The sequence below is a fragment of the Dromiciops gliroides genome, chromosome 2 (genome assembly GCF_019393635.1).
Source record: "Dromiciops gliroides isolate mDroGli1 chromosome 2, mDroGli1.pri, whole genome shotgun sequence".
NCBI lineage: Eukaryota > Metazoa > Chordata > Mammalia > Microbiotheria > Microbiotheriidae > Dromiciops > Dromiciops gliroides.
Genome location: NC_057862.1, coordinates 415,688,064 through 415,713,559, shown reverse-complemented (window position 1 = coordinate 415,713,559; position 25,496 = coordinate 415,688,064).

Sequence of the window (25,496 nt, the reverse complement as noted above, 5' to 3'; positions counted from 1 at the left end):
CTCAACATAATGGAAAGACTCAAGGATTGTGTGAGCAGGATATACTACATTACAGATGAAAAGTTATGTAGGAGAACTCTTATAAAGGATAGCATCGAGAAAATGTATGACTGGACAAAAAGATTGACCAGGCATGTAGCAGAGTGTGATGGACCACAAATGGGCAGTTCACATACTCCCATGTTATTCAAGCAAGGCCAAGAAAATGTGAAGGTCCTTCCCTCCCTGAACATTGGCTGGACCCCTTAATGAAAATTTATGAGAAGGCACAGATGAAAATCGGGTAAAAGAAATGTATTGTCTTATTCATTGTCGTATTCCCAGCACCTGGTGCAGTGCCTGAAAAATAATAAGTGCTTAATAAATGCTTGTTGATTAGATTTATGATCATCATTGAATCAAATGATTTAAATCAAAGGCTGTCAATGAGATCACAGATCCCTTGGATTATCCATGTATGGAGTATTTCCCTACTCATCACTGTTATACTTTGTCTCATCTCATTGAGAAAACAGTAAGACTTTTTGTGTCATTCCCTAATTTGCCAAAACCCTTTGCTTACACAAATAGTAATTGTTTACAGGCCAAGTTATATGAGACTGGGGAGGGGGGGTGGGGGATAGGGTGGACCCCCTCCCCGAGGAGTGAGAACCCCAGAGATGAAGCCCACATGCCCTTGACTTTTAGAAAATTTGCCTTTGATACCTATATTACCTGACAATAGAATAAAGAGCATGTCCTAAAGCCTGGTTTAGAAGGGTTAAGGTCAGATCAATTCGATTCCATAAGTATTTATTAAGTACCTACTATGTGAAAGGCACTGTGCTAGGAGACTGGGAATATGAAGATAAAAGGAGAGTGATTTCTGCCTTCAAGGAGCTTACATTCTACTAGTGGGGGTGGGGACAACAGATAAGTCAGAGAAATCATATTATATAAGTAAAATTGTAAAATATTTATATGTATGTGTTTATACATATATAGCTACTATTTGTGTATTTACTTTGTATATATGCATAAGTATATAAATATACTTTGTATATATGAGTATATGTATATATACACAAATAGTAACTGTATATACATTTACATACACAAACACACATATACACACAAAGTTGGGTTGTTAGAGTGAGTTGTAAAGAGGAGGAAGGAAATATCCCTGTGTCTTTCAGGACTTAGCAACCTTTCATCTCTCTTGTCTGGATCTCTTTGTAGGTTGAATATTGGAAACAAACAAAACCAGAAACTTTTCGCTGACATCCTGAGTGGATGTGTGCTGTGGTCAATGGAGAAGTGAGGTGTCTGACAGTTGGAACAACTTTCCCGGAAACATAGAGACTTTCCCTGAAAAGGGTCCTGGGGGACTTTGAGGAATGGTAGCAAAGCTTAAAAGCAGCTTAGGATTCATTTCAGTTGAACTTTGATTGTGGTTTGTGGAATATCTGGTCATTAAAGTCAGTATTCAACCCTCAGATTATAAGTGGAAATTAAGGCTTTTTAAGAGGATGAGATGTGAATGATTCATAGAGCTTCATTCTCCTTTAAGAAAAAAAAATAGAGTCCCTACTCTCAGCAAATGAAGGCAACTGACTCAGGGTGGTGTCTGACACACTCCAACTTCCTTATACCATCAGGAATAATGAAACATCTTTTTTATGATGATGATGATGGTAACACACTATATATATATTCCAAATTTTTTTGCACAACACATATAATGAACCATAAATATATGCATACATATATGTTTGTGTATATGTATATATCTATGTATCCATTATCTCTCTATCTGTCTTCTGTCTATCTATCTGTAACCATCTGGAGTTTTCAAAGTACTTTCATATCCATTATCTCGTTTGATCTTCTCAACAATCCTTTGAATTGGGTAAGAATAAGATCACCATGAATATTCCCTTTATGGAAGCAATAGAAATTAATATAAGCATAGGTTGCATTGATAGAAGGACAGTTTCACAAATAACAGAGGTCAAAGTCCACTCAGAAAAAAAATATCTATGTTCAGTTTTGGATACCAAATTTTTGGAAGGCTGTTGGAAAAATTACTCCCTGGTAGCCAGCCTTTTGGTGAAGAGGTTTTCTGTATTTAGTTAGGCTGATATTTATAAGCAAATGAAGTGTAGGAATTTTTTGAACACCTTTTTTCCATTTATAGTTAAACTCATATTTTTCTGGGTAGGTCACCTAGGGTTACATCTTGAATTCCTTTGCTCTTTGGGGGCATTTTTATTCCATTCCTTCTTGTGGTTTCTGGTGGGTACAGAATAGTCTCGTGTTATTCAAATTTCCTTTCCTTTATATTTGAAGGTTGATTTCCTGGTTACTTGTAGAACTTAAGGTTTGTCAGTAGAATTGTTCAATTTAATCATCATGTATCTTGGAGTTAGCAGCATAGAGTTTTGTTTTGTTTTTGAAATGACCTGTGCATTCTTTCAATAGACACTTTCCTCATATTATTTTTTTCATTATGATGTTCAGATTTTTTGACTTGTTATGTTCTTATGAAAGACCTATAATCTTTAAGTTGTTACTATGTATCCTGTCTTTGAAATGAATGTTTTGGAGCGGCTAGGTGGCGCAGTGGATAAAGCACTGGCCCTGGATTCAGGAGTACCTGAGTTCAAATCCGGCTTCAGACACTTGACACTTAACTAGCTGTGTGACCCTGGGCAAGTCACTTAACCCCCATTGTCCCGGAAAAAAAAAAGAAATGAATGTTTTGCTTGTGTGAAAATATTGCTTTTTTTAAAATGTTATTGCTTTTTTCCTTCTCTTTTCCTAGATTATACTTCATTTCTGCATATTTGCATTCTAAATCAGTTATCCTCTGTTTTGTTTCTTTGGTGAAACTTGCCACAATGGATTAAAATTTTTCTATTCTACCAATTATTTTTGCTATTCAGGCCATGAATTCTACTTTCACAATTTATATTTCTCTTTTAAACCATCTGGGAATATTGTGCTGTGGTTTCATGTTCTTTTGGAAATCCAAAGGGTCCCTTGCCTCAACGGGTGTTGATTCATTTTTCTTAGTCTTGTGATATTTATTTATAGAAGCCTAATTACTTTGATCTGGAGGCCATTTCTCCTTCTAGTAATATCTTTATTGGTTTATTTACTTATGCTCAAGATTTTTAATGGAGTTTTCTTCTTCCTGAGATCATTGGTAATTTCAGTCTTTTTAAAAAGCATAGTTTCTCCTATTGCTTACTTTCTGACTCTTTCCCCTTTGGCAGTTTCCCATGGTGCTTTACCTTAAAGCATCTCAGTTCATCCTATACTCTGTAAGTCATGGTTCACCTAAGCTAATATTTAAAAGATAGAGGCCCTATTCATTGCTGGACCTGTTCTGGAAGCCTTTGTGGTTATATTGTATTTGTCCAAGTCTAAGCTCTTCTGGCAGAACCTTGGAGATCCCAGGGTCCATCATCCCTATTCCACAAGGACACACTGAAGTAGCATTTTAATGGAAGTGAGAAATATGTGGGAATTTTTGTTGTTGGTGGTGATGGAATCAAAGATGTTGGAAGACAAAAAGGGACTATAATGAAGTAAGAAATGATAAGGGGAGCAGAGGGTTTTTAGGGACATAGGTTTTGTGGCTAGACAGCTGGATTTTTAAGTCAAATTCATCTGTGATACAGCTGTTCAGGAAGTGTCAGGGGTCACTGATTTGTTGAAAGCAAATGCAGTTGTGAAACCAGGATGACATGAAGAGAAGAGGAGTTATAGATAAAATCTCAGAACAAGAACTAAACTTCTAATATGTCTTCTATAGGAATGAGATTCTCCCAAATTGAGTGTGCTAGATTCCTCATGGTAAGCTCTCTGCCCCTCTAACAACAGAACTATGGATATTAGAGACTCGAACAATGTGATTTGTTTATTTTTTCTTTTATCTTTCCCTTCTCCTCTATTCAAGCCATCCCTTATAGCAATTTTTCTAAAAGAGAATATATATTCAGCAAAGCCAACTGCTATGTCAATTATGTATGACAGTATATGTGATTTTCCATACCCATAGCCCTCCACCTTGATTTAATGATGTTTGGATAAGTGAAATAGAAGCCTAGAAACATAATGAAGACACTGTTGGAGCTCAGGGCATATTTTGAAGTTGGTGGGCTGGGCCCAGCAGTGTGATGTAGAAGTCTCTTTTATAGCCTAAATGTTTACATGGATCAGATATCCTCAGTGGCTGTTTTGTCTTTCATCTTTTATTTATCTACTTATAAACATTTGTTGATTGCCAGATCAAAGGACAAAAGCAACATTGCAACAACCTGTGTGATGAGCACAGTAAGATTTTTGTGATAGCTCAAAGTTGCAAGAATTATGCTCTTGATGGTACTGTGGTGGAGCCTCACTCTATTATCTGAGATCACTCTTGTCCCTAACCAAGACCTTTGGTGTAAGGGGGGAGTTTCTCTTTATTTGTTTGTGTGTGTGTGTATGTTAAAAGGAAGATGTTTGTAGAAACCTTTGATGCTCTGTGTCTATAACTGACAGGGATTATAATGAAACTAATGAAGGGGCTGAAGATAGAAACAAGGAGAGGGAAGAGAGAGTCTACAGAATCTACAGCCTACATTTCCAATTTGCATGGAGGCACAGCACTCAGTTCTTAATTGAGCCATCTCCCAGACCCAAACAGCTGGATGGCATATATTTGGTTCATATGATTGTGGTCTAGGGGAAAAATGGAGATGGAGGTCTAGTTCTGGTGCTGGCACTAATTTTTTGTGTGACCTCAATCAGGTCATTTCCTCCTCTCTGGATCTTGGTTTCCTTCCCTGTCAAGTCAGAATAATAATATATCTGTTCCATCTATCTATCTCAGTCACTTTGAGATGTTCCTTTTCTTATTGTTCTCAGCTCTTATACTCAAGCTCACAGATTCAACTACTGACTTTGTGCTACAGATTCTTAAGTCTATAATCTGGTCCTGACTTCTCCTTAGCTCCGTGCCATCAACATTTGAACTGCCTGCTAGATATTTCCTTTTAAACATCCTGACATCACATTAAAATCAACTTATCTCAAGGCCATTAGCTAGACATGATGGAATACACCTGTAGTTCCTGATTGGGGGGGGGGGCTGAGCCTGGTAGATCACTTGAATTAGAGAATTTTGAGCAAGAGTAGGGTGAAAGCCAATCGAATGTCTCAACGAAGCATGGCACCAATATGGTGAGCTTTAGGGAGCAGGGGGGCATGCCAGATTGGCTAATGGGGGACAAAGTGGCTCAGATCGGAAACAGAACAGGTCAAAGCTCTGTGCCACTCAGCAGTTTTATTTGGGCTGGTGAATGGCTGCTGTACTTCCTTGGATGAGATAGGGAGACCTAATCTCAAAAACAACAATCCCCAAAACAAATAAAAAGACACAAAAATAGACATCATGTTCTTCATCCTAAACAAGCTCCCTCTACTGATATCCTTTCCTCTATTAATGGCACCAGGTTCCTCCCAGGCTCAACATTTTATCCCTTTTGATCCTATGGGCATCCAGGTTGCACAGTGGATAGAATGCCAGCCTGAAGTCAGGAAGACTCATCTTCCTGAGTTCAAATCTGGCCTCAGACACTTACTAGCTGTGTGACCCTGGGCAAGTCACTCAACCCTGTTTGCCTCAGTTCCTCATCTGTAAAACGAGTTGGAGAAGGAAATGGCAAATCACTCCAGCATCTTTGCCAAGAAAACCTTAAATGGGGTCAAAAAGAGTTAGACATGACTGAATAACAAAATCTTGACCCCACACTCACTAAAGTAACATCCTATTGATTTTCTTTCTATTTTTCCTTTCCATTCCTACTCCCATTTTTACAATTCAGATGCTTATTGCCGTTTTTTGTGGACTTGTTTGCCTTCAGTCTTTATCCATTCTAGGACAGCATGTTAATCTTTCTTTGGTGGATTTGCTCAAATGATGTTTTTCTTCCTTTCTGGCTTTCCAATCCTTACCAGTCCTTTGAAACCCAAGACAAGTCCCATTTTCTCCATGAACATTCCAGATCATCTTAGCCCAGAACCATAACTACTACTTCTTAATTTCTATAGTACTCAATGTTTGTGCCACCCATTTGCCACTAACTCATGCACTACCTTTTATCACTCCTTGGGGTTTTTTTGGTCTCTTCCTCCACAAATCCTGTCCAAGATTTCAGGAACAGAAACAAAACCACATACCTTAAGCTAACTAATGGGTTGATTGATAGCATGCAAACCACAGGTACATCATTCACTTGGGTCCTAATATTGGTCTGGCTCTGGAAATTGAAGCTATGAATGTAGAAACAGCTAAGGAAATTGACTCTCTAGAGGAGGAATTCTTAACCTTTTTTTTTTTTTTTTGTATTATGGACTCCTTTGGCAGCAGTATGGTGAAACTTATGAGCCTGTTCTCAGAATAATGTTTTTAAATGTGTAAAATAAAATATATAGGATTACAAAGGAAACCAGTTATATTGAATCAAAATATTTTACCAAAAATATTACTAAAGTATCTTTTAAAAGTTCACATAGCCCAGATTAAGAACCCCTTCCTTATGTAGAGACATATTGGCCTAAGGGGACATAGAGTCTGTGATTATATAATAAGGATGATAAACAGAAGCTTGAGCATGCCCAAAGAAGTGGTAAAGGAGTAGGTGTGTAAAGAAGTTCCTATTTTTGCATGGCAATGCTAGTATATTTAAGGCAGGAAAAAAACGTATGGGAAAAAAATAGTATACTTGAATTAGTATAGACCAGGACTTCTTGAACTTTTTCCACTTGTGACCCTTTTTTGCTGGAGAAATTTTTACACAACCCTGGGTATATAGGTATTTAAAAATAGGTATACATAACCTTTTACTGTTGCCAAATTTTTGTGACCCCTACATTCTGTTACATGACCCTATATGGAGTCATGTGCCACTGTTTAAGAAGCTTTGGTATAGACTCTTTGGTAAGGTGCTGCTTCTTCTACTGAACTTATTGGTCATAGCTGGCTGCCATTATTGATGAGACTCTCTTTTTCCATACTTCATGGAGGAGGGGAAAGGCTAACCAGCCTACACCATTCCATCCCCTTGAGAGATGACATATAAAGGTAAAGCCATGAAGATAATTTTGTAAATGATTTGATCTTTCTTTGTACAGGCATCCACTCCCATAAATAATGAAAAAAACAACAATATTAATACAATGGCACTCAGTATAGGTATGAGTAGAGTATGAGCTAGTATTTCTGGGATTAATATTACCTTTGGCTCTTCTCATTCCCCTCACAGAAGCAAAGGATAGAGCCACACCCAGCTCATGCTTTCTGAATGTCTGGCACTCAGTACAACCCAATACAAAAGCTGTTGTTGTTTGTCCTTCATTCTAGAAGAGGACCATGACATCAGGAGGTGATGTCATGACTTGCAGCGAGCTGGATTTAAGTGAGGGAGGGCTGTGCAAGGTCACCAACCTCACTCTCTCCTCCAGAGCCATCTGGGTCCAGTGGCAAGATATACATCCTGATGACTGGAGATGGCCCCCGATGTTTGAGGCAATTGGGGTTAAGTAACTTGCTCAGGGTCACACAGCTAGTATGTGTCATAAAGAGCACAGAGGTATTGACTGAATCATTTTAGGTGAAGCAACCTCTCACTTTCTAGTCTTGTTGGCAACAATCTTCAATTTTGGCCACAGTTGGGAGGATTGATCTTGTATCATCCTTAGGTGAGATGAAATGTCACCCAGGGAACCGAGATACAGCTTCTAGATCTCTTTGTATGTCAGAGAAGGAAGGATCATTTGGTAAGCAGCTGGTTATTTTTTTCACATTCAGGGTTACAAACATAAATGGGAATTCCCTCATGAGGAGTCTAGTTCAAGGAGACATGGGGCCAGCCACTGTGGAAGCTTAGGGAGGTTACCTTAGTGTGACTGGTGACAAAATGTATAGATAGTATTTTGGTAAAGAGGCACCAACATGCACCGTGAATACCCATGTTCTATCCCCTTTTATTTCTCCATGCCAGAGACCCAGGGGATCCTTGGGAGTGGTGTGGGGGTACACAATGGTATGGATACAGGCCCCCGCTTCCCACTATAATACTATACTCATTTACATCTGGACATCTCAAGGATCAGAATGCTGCTCACCATATCAAATCTTAGCATGGAAATACAGACAATTCTCCCACTTTGGAGCATCTGTGGGGAGAGGGGTGTCCCAGAATCCTAACTTTGAATATGGGGGATTTCCAGGGCCCAGTCCCAAGCTTTCCTCATGTCTTAGAGGATGAAGATGAGGAATTTGAAGTGCACAGGCTCTAGGGAGTGTGGGGGGAATGGGAGTGTATATGTGTAAGTATGTGTGTGAGTGTCTGTGCTTTTTTCCGAGCCCCACAAATTTATCCACTGATCCATCTGATCCATCCACTGAGTCATGAGGATCCTGATATGAAAAGCCTCTGTAGCAGTTCTTTCCAAACCTTTTGTTCCCACGTATTGAAGCCCTGTTTTTTTTTAAACCTTCCTTCATTATAGTTATCTTAGGAAGTAACTTTCAGAGTCCCTTCTTCCCTTTAAAACAGTTGTCTCAGGTGGGGCAGCTAGGTGGCGCAGTAGATAAAGCACTGGCCTTGGATCCAGGAAGATCTGAGTTCAAATCCAGTTTCAGACATTTGATACCAGCTGTGTGACCCTGGGCAAGTCACTTAATCCTCATTGCCCTGACCTCCCCCCCCCCCAAAAGATAGTTGTCTCAGGGATTGGCTTGCAACTGCCCTTTCCCCCTCTTGGTCTAAAATGGATGGAACATGGCTGTTGAAAAATGGGCTTCCTTAAGCGCCTCCAATTGAGGTGTGCTCTTCCAAGGCCTTTGGCTATGAGCCTGCTGTTGAATCCACTAATATAAGTGCCAACAGCTGGGAAACAGGTCCATGAAGGATTCATCAGCCAAAGGGGAAGGGGGGACAGAAGTTTAATCCTTCTTCATATAGGTAGGGATCTCATTCCCCACAAAACAAATAGCATTTTCATCACCTTTTCCCATTTCCAAAAATCTCCTGTAGAATACAAACTGAAAACTTTATCAAGTGTTTGTTTTCATAGCTCCTCAGCCTTGGTCCGTGGACAGAAGACATTCTTATCTGCCCACATGCTCAGGATGAGAGATGAGGGTGGATTTTTCAGTTATATCCAGCTCTAGTTTTTCCTTGGCCTCTAATTCCATTGAAGATTTCCAACTGAATTCCTGTGTGTAGCTCAAACTCAGCCTGTCCAAACAATTCCCAAGGCCAATCTTCTTCAGAATTTCCTTATTTCTGGCAAAACACATCACCATACCTCCAGTCACACAGCTTTACAACCTTTGGATCTTCCTCTACACACTTACCAATTCATTGCCAGATCTTACTAGTTCAGCCCCCACAACATCTTTCCCATTTGTCTCCTTTTCTCTGCTCACAGTCACCATTCTCATATGGACTATTGCAATGGCTTTTAAATTTGGTCTCCTTGTCCCAAGTCTCTTTCTGCTCCAATCCATCATAGCTACATAGCTACCAAAAAGATTTTCCTTAAGTGTAGATCTGACTGCAATACTCCTCAGCTCAGAAATTTTCAGTGACTCTTTATTGCCTCTAGAATAAAAAACAAATTCTTTTGTTTGACATTTAAATCACTTCTCAACCTAGTTCCAAAACACCTTAAAAACTTTTTACACATCCTTCTTCTTCATACTTTTGTGGTCCAGTCAAACTGCTTTTCTTGCCATTCTTCAGCTAACAATAGTTCATCTCCCACTTCCATGCATTTGAATTGGCTGTGCCTCATACCTGGAATGCACTCCCATTTTCACATCTTAGAATGACTAGTTTCTTACAAAGTTCACTGCAAGCATGACCTCCTACATGGTACCTTTTCTGATACCCCCAGTTTCTAGTGCCTTTCCTTCAAAATGACCCTGAATTTGTGCATTTTGTATCTATTTCAAGGTAGATATTATTTCTTCCATTAGAATGTAAGCTCTATGAGAGCAAGCTTCCATTTTTCTCTTTTTATTTCTTGTCACAGTGCCTACAACATAGAGATAGGGACAGTAAATAGACCTATGATAGACATACAATTTCATTGACATAGGGAATTTCCAGATGAGGAAACTCTCTACCAGTGCCGCTTCTTTGCAATTTTTAGTTTTAATAAATTTCTCAGAGTATGAAGAGGTTAAGTGACTTGCTCAGGATTACACAGCTAGTAGATGTCAAAGGTGGGACTTGAAACCAAGTCTTCCTGATTCTGAGGCCATTACTTTATCCACTAGACCACATTTATAGTAAATGAGTGGTTAATAAATTCTTTGATTGGACCTTGGAGAGTTAGAAAGATATTAAATTGATACTTTCCTAGGTCAAAAGAACTCTGACCTGTTGTCAACAATTTAAACTCTTGTCTAGGGAGGGATGGAACACAGGATATCACTGATCTTACCATCTCCCCATGTCCTTCCTCTGCTTAAGAAGCCTCAGTGGTTCCCTGATTCTTCAAAGATAAGATATAGACTTCTCTGTTTGGCATTTAAAGCCCTTTACAATCTCATTCTGCACTAATTTCCCAGGGTGATTGATTACACATTGCTTCCTCTAACACACTCTGTTTCAACCAAACTGCCCTGTTTGCTATTCTTCACACACGATGTTCTATCTCCCACTTCTGTGCCTTTGCAAAGGTTGTCCACCTCCCCACCCCCTCTGCCCTTGGAAACGTCCATCTTCTTTCAAGTCTCTACTTAAGTAACACCTTCTAAAAGAGGACGTTCCTGGTTTCCCCAGTTCTTGGTTCCCCCAATCACTGTGTATTTAGTTTGTTCTACATATAGTTTTTGTGTGTGTATATGTATGTGTATGTATGTGTATATATATATATATATATATATATATATATATATATATATATATATATATATATTAGTGCCTAGAAAATAGTAAGTGTTTAATGCTTGTTTCATTTGCTTCTATTAAAACACACATATTTATAAAATCTATCTCTTATAATATCAATCTATCTTTCTGTCTATATATCTAACAATAATAATAACAAACCCTTATATAACACTTACTGTGTGCTAGGTACTAGGCTAACCACTTTACCATTATTATCTCATTTGATCTCTCAACAACCCTGGGAGGATAGGTGCAACTATCATCTCCATTTTACAGATGAGGAAACTGAAACAAATAGAGATTAAGTGACTTGCCCAGAGTTACACAAGGAATAAATGCCTGAGGTCAAATTTGAACTCAGCTCCTCCTGACTTCAGTCCTGGCAATCTATCCATTGTACCACCTAGCTGCCTTGGTCAGTCTGTCTGTCTATCTTCATCTCTCTCTCTCTCTCTCTCTCTCTCTCTCTCTCTCTCTCTATCATTCCTGCATCCATCCATGCATCCACCCACCTACCTACCCATCCAAACATCCATCCTTCCATCCATCCATCTATAGAGAACTCAGAGGGCCAGATAAGAAGCCAGGTGGTCTCACTATCTTGTGACCATAGGGCTCCAGTCCAACTCTGGAACAAAACAAGCAACATAGTTGCTACATCAGCATGGTAAAAGAACAGCTAGCATAGGCTTGTGCAGATAACATCCAGAACTGGGAGGAAGTCCCACAGGCAGGATCCAGGTTCATAGTCCAAACAGGAAGCCCGGGGCAGGGGGTGGGGTGGGGTGGTGAATAAGAAACTTAATGTAACAAAGTTATAGTTTCATGTGACTAGCAGCTACAGTTTTGGAGGATAAAAGAGAACCTCTCTAGGAGCTAAAGGGGAACTCTGATCATGGGATAGATAGGCCCATGCTGGTCATGGAGCAGGCAGATGCCAATAGAATATGCCTTCTTGCTTGTAAGATTTGTCCCTGAGTCTTTCTCTACTGTCTCCAGATTCGACCCGCAACATCCATCCACCCATCCATCCATCCATCCATCTTTCTATCTATCTATCTATCTGGGATAACAGCCCAGCAACTCTCTTCACTAAAGCATTTATGGTAGTGTTCAGCGTTAATAAAACCAGTGTAATCTATTCCTAAGAACTTAGTGTCACTGATCTCCTCCATTCATTGTTTTGAGCTTTCCTTTAAATGAACCTTAGCCATTAACCCCTTCAGCATCTTTGCAGTTCATTGTAGAGGTAATTTTTCTTTTTCCAGAATCTGTGTTATGTCCCCTCCAGATAAAATAGAACTTTCCTCTCAGTCACAGGCTAAAGTTCTGTCTAAAGTTACAGGATAAAGTGCTCCTAGACGCTATCACACTCCTAGGGACCAGAATTGTCAATGTCTTCTGAAATCTCTTGGTTCCAAGTTTCTTGATCTCAATCCCAAACCTTTATCATGGAAATATGGCAGGGATACATAGTTAGCTGATGTTTAAAATCAGCAGGTTAAATGGCCAGGGTATAAATCTTTAGCTCAGTCCTTTCTGCTTGGGCTGCCCCTAATCCCTTTTGAAGGAGAGAGTGCTATTAGTATCTTGTTTTTTCTTCTGTTCCCTGAACTTCTCCAGCTCCTCCACAGTCAAATTGAGCTGTGCTGAGAGCTTACTGGCCACTGTTAAAAGGACCCAACCTATACTGTTTGTGTTTCCAGTAAGTCTGCTTGACTTCCACCAGAATCTCAGCCAATCCCCTACCCGTAAGGGGTCATTCTTCTCTGTCTCGTCCCATTACAATTGATAGAAACTGTTTGTTAACAGGAAACCACAGGTCAGAGTTCTTTCATCCAGGGATATCAACTCAATATGTTCCTGACTCCTTGAGGCTACATTTTTTAAAATTATTCTCTGTGTGTGTGTGTGTGTGTGTGTGTGTGTGTGAGAGAGAGAGAGAGAGAGAGAGAGAGGCAATTGGGGTAAGTGACTTGCCCAGGGTCACACAGCTAGTGTCAAGTGTCTGAGGCCAGATTTGAACTCAGGTCCTCATGACTCCAGGGTTGGTGCTCTATCCACTGCACCACCTAGCTGCCCCGAGGCTACATCTTAAAGGAGGAAACTGAGTCAGTTTCTCCATATATTGGTCTATGGCACCAGTTCTGCTAGTCCAGTGGCAAGAGAAAATGTCACACTTGAGGGGCAGCTAGGTGGCACAGTGGATACAGCACCGGCCCTAGATTCAGGAGGACACTTGACACTAGCTGTGTGACCCTGGGCAAGTCACTTAACCCCAATTGCCTCACTAAAAAAAAGGAAAAAAGAAAATATCACACTCACAACTAGTTAACTATAGTCTTTATTAATAGCATGAAATCCACCAGTGGGATAGTCCCTCTCACAAAAAGGACACAAGGGGACATGTCCTTCTATGTTACCATCTTCATTATTTCCCTTGGTCTGACTCTAGAAGATGAACCTTCATGGGTAACTGCCACCTGGGAAATTTACTCTATCCAAGGAGTGTGCTCACCTTTAGACTGAGGTAGACAAGTAAAAGCTGGCACATGGCCAAAGGTAAAGAAATTCCCTTGCATACATGAGCATACAAATTATATTTGAGTCAGGAAAACAAAACCCTGTTGTAGCTCTAGCCTGGGCACCCACCATTGGCTGCCATTGCTGATGAGTTCCTCTCTCTCTGCATTTCACAGAAGAGAGAAAGAGCTGAGCCTAACCAGCCTGCATCACTTTCCAATTAGATCTTAACCTCCTAGAGCACAGGAAACTTCAATTTAGATTCTTTGAATACCTTTCCTACCATCTCTCCCCCACACATAATGCTGTCTTAATGGCAGTCCCTTGATGAATATTGACTGATCAATTGGCTGAGATGAGGTAAATGATGTGAAAGAACTTTGAAAAACATAAAATGCTTCACATATGCAAGACATTATTTTATTACAATTTTGGGGTAGAAAGTGCAAACCTTTAAAAGAAGGAAATAGGATGTGTGAGATGCACAACATTGGAGTGGTTGTCCTGACTTCTGGGGATTATTATTCTCTTGCTCAGAGAATATTACTATTATAATGATATTATGATACTATTATAATAATTACTATTCTCTTACTCATTACTATTACATACTCAATAGTTGTTCGACCCTGAGAAAGTCACTTAACCTCTGTCTGACTCAGTTTCCTCAACTGAAAAATGGGGATAATTATAGCACCTATCTCCTAGGATGGTTGTGAGGATCAAATGACAAAATATTTGATGAGCATTTAGTACAATGCCTGGCACACGGTAGGCTTTCTATCCTTTTTTTCTCATCCTGAGATGGAAAGCAATATTTGTTTACTAAACTTCTGGTCCCCTCCCAAAGAAGAACATCGAACCTGCAATGGGCAAAGGAAGGGGAAAGATAGGAAATTTAAAAGTGACTGGGGATTCATTCTGAACTTCTTTTTTTTTTTGTTTCATGGCTCCCATTAGCAGTCCTCTATGGTTATCTAATGTGCTAGACACTGTGATAACAAAATAGATTCAATTTAATCAACTTTTATTAAATGCCTACTATGTGCCAGACATAGTTCTGCCCAAGGGATACAGAGATAACAATTACTAGGTGCCAAGAGATTATCATTAAGATAGCATCATGTGTATGGAATGAGGAACTTTTTTCAGAATAATGATTTTAAATGCATAAGATAGGATTACAAGGAAATTAATTATACTGAAATAGTTATTAAAAGGGAAAAAACCCCAAGCTCATAGACCCTAGGTTAAGAACTCTTGTTCTAAACTAGTAAATACATTCCTTTTTCTTTGAATTTTTCATTTTTTCCTTATAATGTTTAGATTATTGATGTCATTGAAATTGATTAATACTGTGTGAGGTATAGATATCAACTCTTATTTTTGCCATACAAAAACAGTGATTTGCACAATTACAATGAAGGGATTTCTCTTTGCAGAATACATAAGAATTTAGGATTCTGAGGCCAGAAGGGGCCTTAAATTAGGTCCCCAAGACCAACAGAAAAGTTAACCCCACTTCCACAACCTGACTCTTCACTGAGGGCCTTGAAGTCACTCAAATGGTAAAAGCTGGCTCTAACCAGCTGCTCATCTTCCTGTGCTCTGTGTTTCAGCCAAAATGGACCACACTCCTCGCCTTTGTGCATTAGTGAAAGCTGTATCTTATGCATGGCACCATCTGCCTCTTTTCCATTGGCTCTTGAAAGCCTTTCCTTCCTTCTGGGCCCAGCTCAGGCACCATCTTCATCTTGAAGCCTTGCCTGGTTTTCCCTTTCTCAAATTTTCCTAGAGCAATTTAGGTTCCTTTCTTTGTCTTGACATTTTACTTTGTATTGTACTTATGATACATATCATGTTCCCCTATTAGACCATAGGCTCCTTGAGGAGCCTATGTAATTTTTTCCTTTGTCTTCATCCTTAGGGCAGAGCATAATACCTGACACATAGTAGGCAATTAATTGAATTCAATTGAATTTGTTTTGTACTAAATATCTGGTACCTTGTAACTGACTAATTAATGTGCACTTGCATTTTCTCTCTCTCTCTTTCTCTTGTTCTCTTTCTCTCACTCTCTCGCTCTCGCTTACTCTAGCTCATTCTCTTTCTCTCTCTGTCTCGTCCAAATTGGAATAAGGGCATATGGTCTTTAACATGATCCTTTTTTGATGAAGGAGATTGAACAGAATTACAAATAAGTTCTTGCTCTCAGTGTGTGTCTGTTAGACATAGATATATACCTATGCACACACATATATACCATATATGCATACTTGTATATTGTTTATATATGGTATATATAGAGAGATAGGTATCTATTTATGGGTGTATACACACACATACACCCATAAACAGATATATGATGGAGGTTAGGGGAGGCAATATAGTTCAGTGGAGACGGTGCTGCATTTGGATTCAGAGACCTGGGTTTAAATTTTACCTTCAACACTTACAGAATAGATACATTATTAAATTTTTCTAGGTATCAGTTTCATCATCTGTAAAATGAAGTGGCTGGATTTAAATGACTTCTAAGCAGAACTGTATCTAGGATGGGGATAATTGGAGCTTTGTCCAGTGCACAATAATATAGAGGGCACTGACAATACTTACAACGGCTTTACCAGTGTAGAAATGACTAAGTTTAGCACTTAGTTAACAAGAATAATTATTTAACATAACAAGCTTCCAGATGCCATATTTCCTCTCTCTGAGTGGCTGCATCCCAAGTTAGTTCCTCCTGGCCCTTACTGTCTCCTCACCCCTCCCTCCATGGTTGTCTCCCCAGCTGTAGCCCAGAGCCCCTCTTCTACCACCAACAGAATTTGTCCCCAAAAGTTGATGTGATGGTGTTTTTCGGGCTGTGTGCCCTCAGGGTCAAAATTGTTCATTCTGTTTCTGCCTGTGAGGCCTCTTGCAGTTTTAAATCCATGATCCTCAATTCCACCCCTCCCCCCACCTCTAGTTATGGAGCCAACAGAAGCTGCATTTTCAAGGTTTATGGAGAGGTGATTTTACACAAGAATGACATAAACCCAGCTACATGATAAAAATTCCAATTTGTATGTGGCTAATCTTCTCTGAGAAATGATCACTCCATAAATGTGAAGAAAAGTGTTTTTAAAAGCAATATTAGTATTGTTAATAATAAGCACTGGTTGTATGAGCAGCATTTTAGGTCCAGCACCAAATGGAGAAGGAGGCAGAGCTCTCTTCGGCTGGACCCAGAGCTTTAGTAGGTTTGGCTGGATTTGGTCCATTCGGTCCATTAGGAATGCTGTTGAAGCTGGGTTTGGCGGTGTACCCCAGTCATCCCAACTGCTGGGAAGGTGGAGACTGGTGGAAGTTCTTAAGGTGGGTCATTCTGAGCTGCCGCAGGCTAAGCTGATCCAGTATCTACACTAAGTTTGGCATCAAAATGGGGGATGGGGATGCTTCCTGGTTGCCTATAGAGGTGTGAAGTGACCCAAATTGGAATCAGCAGGGCAAAACTTCCATGCAGGTCAAATAGTGGGATTGAACCTGGGAGTGACCCTTTACATTTCTTGTTTAGGTGAGATAGGGAGATCCAATCTCTCTCTGTCTCTGTCTCTTTTTTTTTTTTTTTTTGCGGGGCAATGGGGTTTAAGTGCCCAGGGTCACACAGCTAGTTAGTGTCAAGTGTCTAAGGCCAGATTTGAACTCGGGTACTACTGAATCCAAGGCTGGTGCTTAATCCACTGTGCCACCTAGCTGACCCCCAGTCTCATTTTTTTAAAGCAGAGAGAGAGATACTCCTGAACATGGCTGGAAGTGGTTCAATTGTAATTGAGAAATATTTAAGAAAATAAATAAAACTACAATAAAACATAGATGATACTAAAATTTAAAACTATGTTAGTACGTATCTCCTGAGATCTTTATGCATGGATTAATGGTCTGTTATCTATTTGCCACCATGCTGTTCTAAAGGACAAAATACAAGCTCTTTGGCCTGGCATTCATGGCCTTCTACCGTCTAGCTCTAAACTGCCTCTCCACTCTTGTTTCACTTCCCTCTCCTTTACACTCTCCATATTCCAGTCAAATTAGCCTAGAAAGGGTTCCTTAATCTTGACCTCTACTCTCCCTGCTCCATGCATGTGGGCAGGTGAATTCTTCACTTCTTCCTTATCTCCACCTTATAACATTCTTTTTCATTTTAAGGTTGAGCTTGAGTGTTGCCTCCTCTATGAAGTCTTCCAGGATCTTCTCTTTCTCCTCAAATTTTCTGGGAGCTTTTTGTTTGGATCTCTTTTTATACCTGTCATATTCTACCTGGTATTTTCCTTCCATGTTATATCCTACGAGTTTGTTGCAAGCTCCTTGAGGACAGGGGTTAAGTTATGTATTTATTTACTTTTTTTTTAGTGAGGCAATTGGGGTTAAGTGACTTGCCCGGGGTCACACAGATAGCAAGTGTTAAGTGTCTGAGGCCGGATTTGAACTCAGGTCCTCCTGAATCCAGGGCTGGTGCTCTATCCACTGTGCCACCTAGATGTCCCTTAAGTTATTTTTAAACTCTGTATTCCAAGCACCTACTATATAATAGGAGAAAGGAAAGGAAATAAGCATTTATTTAACATCTAATATGTGCTAAATACCTGACATATATTATCTCAGTTGATTCTCACAATGACCTGGTGCTATTATGATTCCACTTTTACAGTTGAGGAAACTGAGACTGACAGCAAGTCACAGCTAGGAAGTGTCTTTTTTGGGGGGGGGAACAATGAGGGTTAAGTGACTTGCTCAGGGTCACACAGCTAGTAAGTGTCAAGTGTCTGAGGCCAGATTTGAACTCAGGTCCTTCTGAATCCAGGGCCGGTGCTAGGAAGTGTCTTAGGTTGAATTTGAATTCATGTCTTCCTGACTCCAAATCCAGTGCTCTGTACCCTGTGCCATCTAACTGCCTAAGTAAGCATTTAAGAAATATCTGTGAATTGATTTGAATTCAGATTGGCTGAGATTACATTTCACGCTATTAAAAATTAACTAAAATTAATTCATGTTAATTTGGAGAACTGGGATATGAATAGCCACAAAACATTTATTTTTAATTGAGAAAATGTTTTTGTGCCTGTGTACATATATGTAAGTCTATGTTAAATAACTTTACCTTTCTTTTTTTTATTTTATTTTTTACATATAAGGTATTTTATTTTTTCCTAACTTTACCTTTCTAATAAAATTTTGCCAATGTTAAAGTTGGTAGTCATTTTCAGAATAGACATCAGCAAGACAATGGTATGTGGGGGTGGCAGAGAAAAGTTAATTGAAACTGGCTGCAGATTTGTCAATTCGCTAAATATTTAATGATGCTCCTTATGTGAAGGAGCCTCTGTGTGGTGTTGAGGGAGAGACAAAAGTAAATAAGAATTGGTCTTGCCTTCAAGAGGGCTACAATTGTGTTGGGGAGATGAGAATGCTAGAGAAGAGAATGATGTTTTAAGTAGAGTTAAAACTAGATGATCTCAGGGGGCAGCTAGGTGGCGCAGTGGATAGAGCACCGGCCCTGGATTCAGGAGGACCTGAGTTCAAATCTGGCCTCAGACACTTGATACTTACTATCTGTGTGACCCTGGGCAAGTCACTTAACCCTCATTGCCCTGCAACCCCACCCCAAACCCCCCAAAAACTAGATGATCTCTATGTTCTTTTTCTTCCAACCTCTAGAAGTCTCTATATAATATGGTACGTCCTCCCTTCCCATTTAATACAGAAAATGTAGTCCTTATTATTCCAAGCATCTCTTTCATTAGATTATGTACCCCCATCTCAGTAAAAAAAAAAATTCCTCTTAAGTTCTACAGGTTGTTCACAAATCACTTTAGCCTGATGAATACAGTAAAGAAACAGCTTAATGATATACATAAAAACATGGCAAAATGAAGAAGCATTAGACATATGTATCATAATATGCAATATCTTAGTAGCTTCCCAGCTCCAGCCCCCTTTCAGGTTGGAGCACACACATTTTCACTTTCTGAAGTTTGTGTGTGTGTGTGTGTGTGTGTGTGTGTGTGTGTGAGAGAGAGAGAGAGAGAGAGAGAGAGAGAGAGAGAGAGAGATCGAGAGATCGAGAGATCGAGAGATCGAGAGATCGAGAGATCGAGATCCTACAGGTTAATATTGTACACTTCCCCTCCTCTAGTCAAGGGGGAGTAGGGCACAGGTAGTTGACTCATGACAGGTTGTCCATACTAGAATTGAAGATCACTATAGTAGCTTTTGGTAATTTTGATGGTCATACCCCTATAGGCAAATGACTCTAGGGTCCTGGTGTTCCTACATCCCAGAAACTCAGTGATGCATTAGGCTGGCTCATGCACCTGTCTATTCCTGCAACCCAGCCCTGAAAATGAGTGCTACTCAAATGCCCTAAAGGGGACCTGTGGGGCACCGCCTGTCACAAATGTAATATCAACAAATGACTGGGGGACAGGTCTGGCTGTGTTTTGGCCCAACTGTCATTTATTTATCTCTTCCCATTTCCTTCAAGCTCCTTCCTGCTCTCTGCCTCTTGATTCTCATTCACAGTCAAGTCAGATTATGCTGGTATCCAGTACAAAGGGAAAGTGTCCCTGTTTTATGGATGCTCCTCTTTGTTCATTTTAACTGACCACTAATATATTACTCCCCTCCCCATACCAAAGCTTCTAGGACTGTATCCTTAAGGACTTGTCCCCTACATCCATGTACAAAATATACCCTCAATACTGCAGAGTATTTGTTACTACATGGGAAGTGCAATTGAAGTGCTATCAGTGTCAGAGAAGGGAGGAGTCACTTCCAATGACTGTGACCCAGAGTTGGTTTCATGGATGATGTGATCTATGAGATGAGTTTTAAGGGATGGATGAAGAATGGGTAGTTGAATTTTTGGCAAGTGGAAACAGAGGATGGGGAGTGTGAGGGAAAACAATCCTCTTCTCAATAATTCTAAGGAACTCAGCAGCAATGTGACAAAAGCTCTTTTATTTCCTTCTTGTGAGGAGGCACTCTAATGTGCAGCTAGTGGGTGCAAAGAAAGGGGGCTCGAAGGCCCTGTTTTAAACCCTAGTCCCTAACGCGAATGGACCCTCCCCTTTTTCATCATTGGTCCAATTACTCAAGGGTTACAAACTACACAAAAACTAACTAATCAGAACACAGTATTACCATCCGTCTTCCTTATATGGGCATAACTCGAGACTGGACCTTATTCTTCCTTATATGGACACCACTCAGGAGTGGACCTTATTGAGACCAGGGATCCTTGAAGCATGTGATTTTGTAAGCCAGAGAGGGAGGAGGGGATCTGAGACCTTTGTCCTAAAAACAGGTCAGGAGGAATATGATTGACTGTTATATCCTCATTGAGAGGAGACAACTATCCATTTTCTCACAGGGAGGGTATTCTATGAGGTGAAAAAAAATATGAGTAAAGGCATGGAGAAAGGAAATGTTATGGGCGCAGAGCACCCCAGAAGTTCTCTGGGGGCACATAAAGGAATCTTCTCCATGAGAAACTAAACCAGAGGACAGATACACCTAGAGAGATAAGCGGAACCAGTTCAGACTGAGCTAGCTCTGTGACCCCCACCCTTCATTCTAGTCTCTCTCAACCCTAGGGTGATAAGATTAGGTGTGGCTGCTTCCTTTGTGTCCTGAAGAGATGGCTTGGGAGATCTGCAGCCACCCCTCACCCAACTCCTCCAGCCACCACCAGTGGGGGATGGTCCTCCCTCACTAAAGGAACTTTCCACAGTCAGATGGTCACCCCCATCAGTCCTCTATAAAAGTACCCGCCAGTCTCCTGCTCAAGGAGATTGGTATCTCAGAGCCACGCTCTATGCCTCTCTCCCCATGGAAAATCCAAAGATTTCTTTCATGGTTTCCCTTCCCCTCCCTTCCCTTGCCCCTAAATAAACTACCATCTTATTCTAACTGCTTTTGTGTGCAAGAGAGTGAAATTCTTTAAAGAGGAATTCCTAAGAACCCCTACTCCTAACCCAAACCCCGTACCCATTTTCCCCCATGACAGAAGGGAAAGGAAGAGAAGGAAAGGGGTGGGAAGAATATGTGTGTGTGTCTGTGTATACACACACGCACAATGTATACATAAACATACACATATATACAGAGAGATGTGTATATATATATACACATATACATGTATGTGTGTATATATCTATATCTATCTATCTATCTATCTATCTATCTATCTATCTATCTATCTATCTATCTATCTATCTATCTATCTAAATATATGTAAAGCAGGGAGAAGAGGACAGAACCCTAACCTCTCCACCAAATACTGCACTTCCTCTGTGTCCATGTTTGCTCATCTTCATGTGAGTGTGGTTCTCTGGTGGTCAAGAGGCAGCTGTTGGGAGACTGTGACTGTAAGGAAGAATTCTGCAGGTTTCAATTCAGTTCCAGCAATGTGGTTAGTTAGATGAGTGTGAAGACTTGTAAGGAATATTTCAAAGGAATGATAAATTAGAATGATGCCTTCATCAGTGTTCATCATTGGTGACTGTGAGCAACCCTGCATTTCCTAAGTATTTATCTTCCTGGTGGTCCTCCTCCACATGGAGATAATCCTCTCCCAATAGAACTGATAGAGATTCATATCAGTGAGTCAACTAGCATTTATTAAGTACTATGAGCCGGGTTCTGTGCTAAGCACTGGGGATACCCAGTCCCTGGCCTCAAGGCCTCCTGCAGAAGGTAGAATTTGTTCTGAGTCTTATAGTGTCGAGGAGAGAGAGCATTTCAGGTCAGGAAGACAGCCAATGAAAAGGCATCGAGTTGGAAGATGACATGCCTAGTGTGAGGAAGAGCAGGAAGGCCACTGCTGTTACCATCTACTCTGGTAGAATAGCAAGAGTCCTTGTCTTAGAATCTAGAGACCTGGGTTCAAATTCCGACTGTCAGTTTGATAATTTTTGTTTTTACATCATCTACATTTCCCAGTTTCTCCCTTCCCCTCCTAGAGATACTATTATTGCCATTAAAACTTTTTTTGACCAGAGTTTGCAACATTTGTATTAATTTGGTTTGTAATTTGTCCATTTGATATTTTTAAAAGGAGAAATTAAGTGTATTTAGCTTTACCATAAAGTTCTAATTGAATGTAAAAAGCAGGAAGGATTTCTAAAATGTCTAATGAAAAGGAAATGGGAAAAGAGCAGCAAATTGCTAGTTTGGGATGATGTGAAGAGCTTAGGGTTGGGACTGATCCCTGCCTCATGCGTTAAAACATGTTCCTATGTAAGAGAGGTGGATCCATATGGGTTGTCTAAGTGTATAGGATCACCCTATAGGGGACAGGGATAGATTCTTTGAAATTTCACCCACCCCTCCCCAAAGGAGACTATGCTTTCAACCTCAGCAGCAAGAGAAGAACTGTTACTGGGCACTTGCCCCTTCCCTTGTCTATCTCCAAGAGGAATATCAGGCTAGAGTTATATTTATCTGTCTCTTCAAATATTGGTAGTCTAGGCGTATAAGTCTGAATCAGAAGGAAAGTTACTTCTCTGGTGGCTCTTAAGGGGAAGGGGACCCCTGAACTTATATTTGCCTGCTTAGGTCTTTCTAAGCAGACACTAGTTACATAATAGACCCCCATGAATAGTAAATAGTGAATAAACCCATTTATCCAAGCAAAACAACAGTCAGAAACTGGATTCTACAGGTTAGAATAAATCAGAACATGAACAAGAATAAATGAGCTCTTTAGCTGGAAGTTAAAGGAGCCAAAGAGGCCCATTCTAATATCTCTAGGCTATAAGCTAGAGGTGTAGAGGAGCTGCTTTCTTCTACAAGTCTGCAGCTAGATGGTCCAGTGGATGGAGTGCTGGGCCTGGAGTCAGGAAGACTTGTCTTCATGAGTTCAAATCTGGCTTCAGACACTTAGTAGCTGTATGAGCCTGGGTGAGTCACTGAACCCTGTTTGCCTCAATTTCCTTATCTATAAAATGAGCTGGAGAAGGAAATGGCAAACTGCTCCAGTATCTTTACTAAGAAAACCCTAAATGGGGTCATGGAGAATTGTACATGACTCAACAACAAAAAGAATAGTAATTGACATCTTGACTCTTTGGAATGTCTAAATGGCCCATGATCAGCATTTGGTGCTGCCTTCTTTTACTTCTCAACCTCTCCTTAGAGATCCTGCCTCATTTCTCCAACTACCCGATTGATATTTCCAAGATTTATAGTCACCTTAGAGGAAAATGGAGCTGACAATAGGAACTCTTCTCTTGAAATTGGAGATTGGCAGCATCCTGCTCCCTGGGCACTTTTTTTGTGTGTGAGCTCAAAGGTTGGCAGGATTAGTGGCAAAGAGGAATAGATAGCTTCAGTGAGAGAATGCCCCTAGTCTGGCGTTGCTTGACTAGAGTTGGGATGCAAGGAAAACTGTATCTCCTATAAGATAAGGAAAAGTCTAGAGGCTTGTCACCCTCCTCTACTGTCCAGGTATTGACCAAGGATGCATTGAAAGACTGAGAAAGATTTACTTCTGCAGTTGGTTTTGACCTTTTCTGAGACAGCTTCCTAACACTGTCCAGTAGATAGTAACACCAGATATAACTCCTCTGGGATGAAAGAGAACCTGGCAGAGGAGCTACACCTGGAGATACCCACTTGGAGCAGCAAGAAAAGGACTCTGACCACTAAGGACTACAAGTGGACTCTGAATCTCTATAGGGCTTTGGAATAGGGTTGTGTATTGGGGGTGGAGTATGTTTTCTAAGTGTTCTGTTTTCTTTCCTTTGCTCCTTTCATATGTTTTTCCTTTAATTTTGTGAACTGTTTATGAGGAAAATCAGTGTCAGGTGTTTGTATTATGTAGTGATTTCCCCATACTTCCTGGGTGGGTGCTATAAGTCAGAGAAGCGAGAAATCCCCAAAGGGAAACTGGAACCCTTGTGTTGTGAAAGCCTTTGACCTGAAGGTTATATGTTCTTGGTACCATCATCCTTCTAGTCACTTAGGCTCAAAATTTGTCATCTTTAATTCTTCCTTCTCCCTTATTACCCCTTCCCCATATCCATTCATTTTCAAATCCTATTGATTCTACCTTCATAATATGTCTCATCTATTATTTCCTTTTTATCCTCATTGCTAAACTATACTGCTCTCTGTTCCTAGATCTAAGCTTTTTACTCTTCTGTTTCTGGACAGCTCATCTCTAAGGTAGGGAATATATGTGTGTGTGTACATGTGCATGTATACATACATACACATACTCTAACTCCAGTTTCTGGTTGCTGTTTTGCTTGGATATATACATGCACATACATGCACACATACATCTATACATATATACCCATATACACACATCCAGCTATACATATGTAGCCATTCCTTTTTTCTCTGATAAAAGAATAAAATCTGCCTCTTCAATCAATGCTCAGGTCAAATGCTTTCTCTCATCCAGCAGCTGAATATTGTCTCTCCCTTTTCAAAGTTTCTTAATTTGTCCTTTAATTCACATTCTACCGGGGTAGCTAGATGGAGCAGTGGATAGAGCACCGGCCCTGGAGTCAGGAGTACCTGAGTTCAATTCTGGCCTCAGACACCTAACACTTACTAGCTGTGTGACCCTGGGCAAGTCACTTAACCCCAATTGCCTCACAAAAAAAAAAAAATTCACATTCTACCTTGGCTCATTGTTCTCAATGTAGATGTAAGGTTATTGAGGACAATATCTGTTATTTTTTCATCTTTATATCCTTTACTGTAAATAGTGTCTTTCATTATCTGGGGATGAGCTTGGATCTTCTTTCATTGACATAGGGAATGGGATCCCAGTGAGGATACTACCTTTATGCATGGAGAATGGCATCTTCTCTGTAACTTATTATAATCTTAAAGAGTCACTTGATGGTACTGAGAAGTTAAGGGATTTGCCCAAGTTCTCACAGTCAGGATGTGTCAGAATCAGGATTTGAATCCAGTTCTTCTGTATTTGGAAGCCAGCTCTTTATCCACCACACCACAAACCCTCTCTTCCTGCAC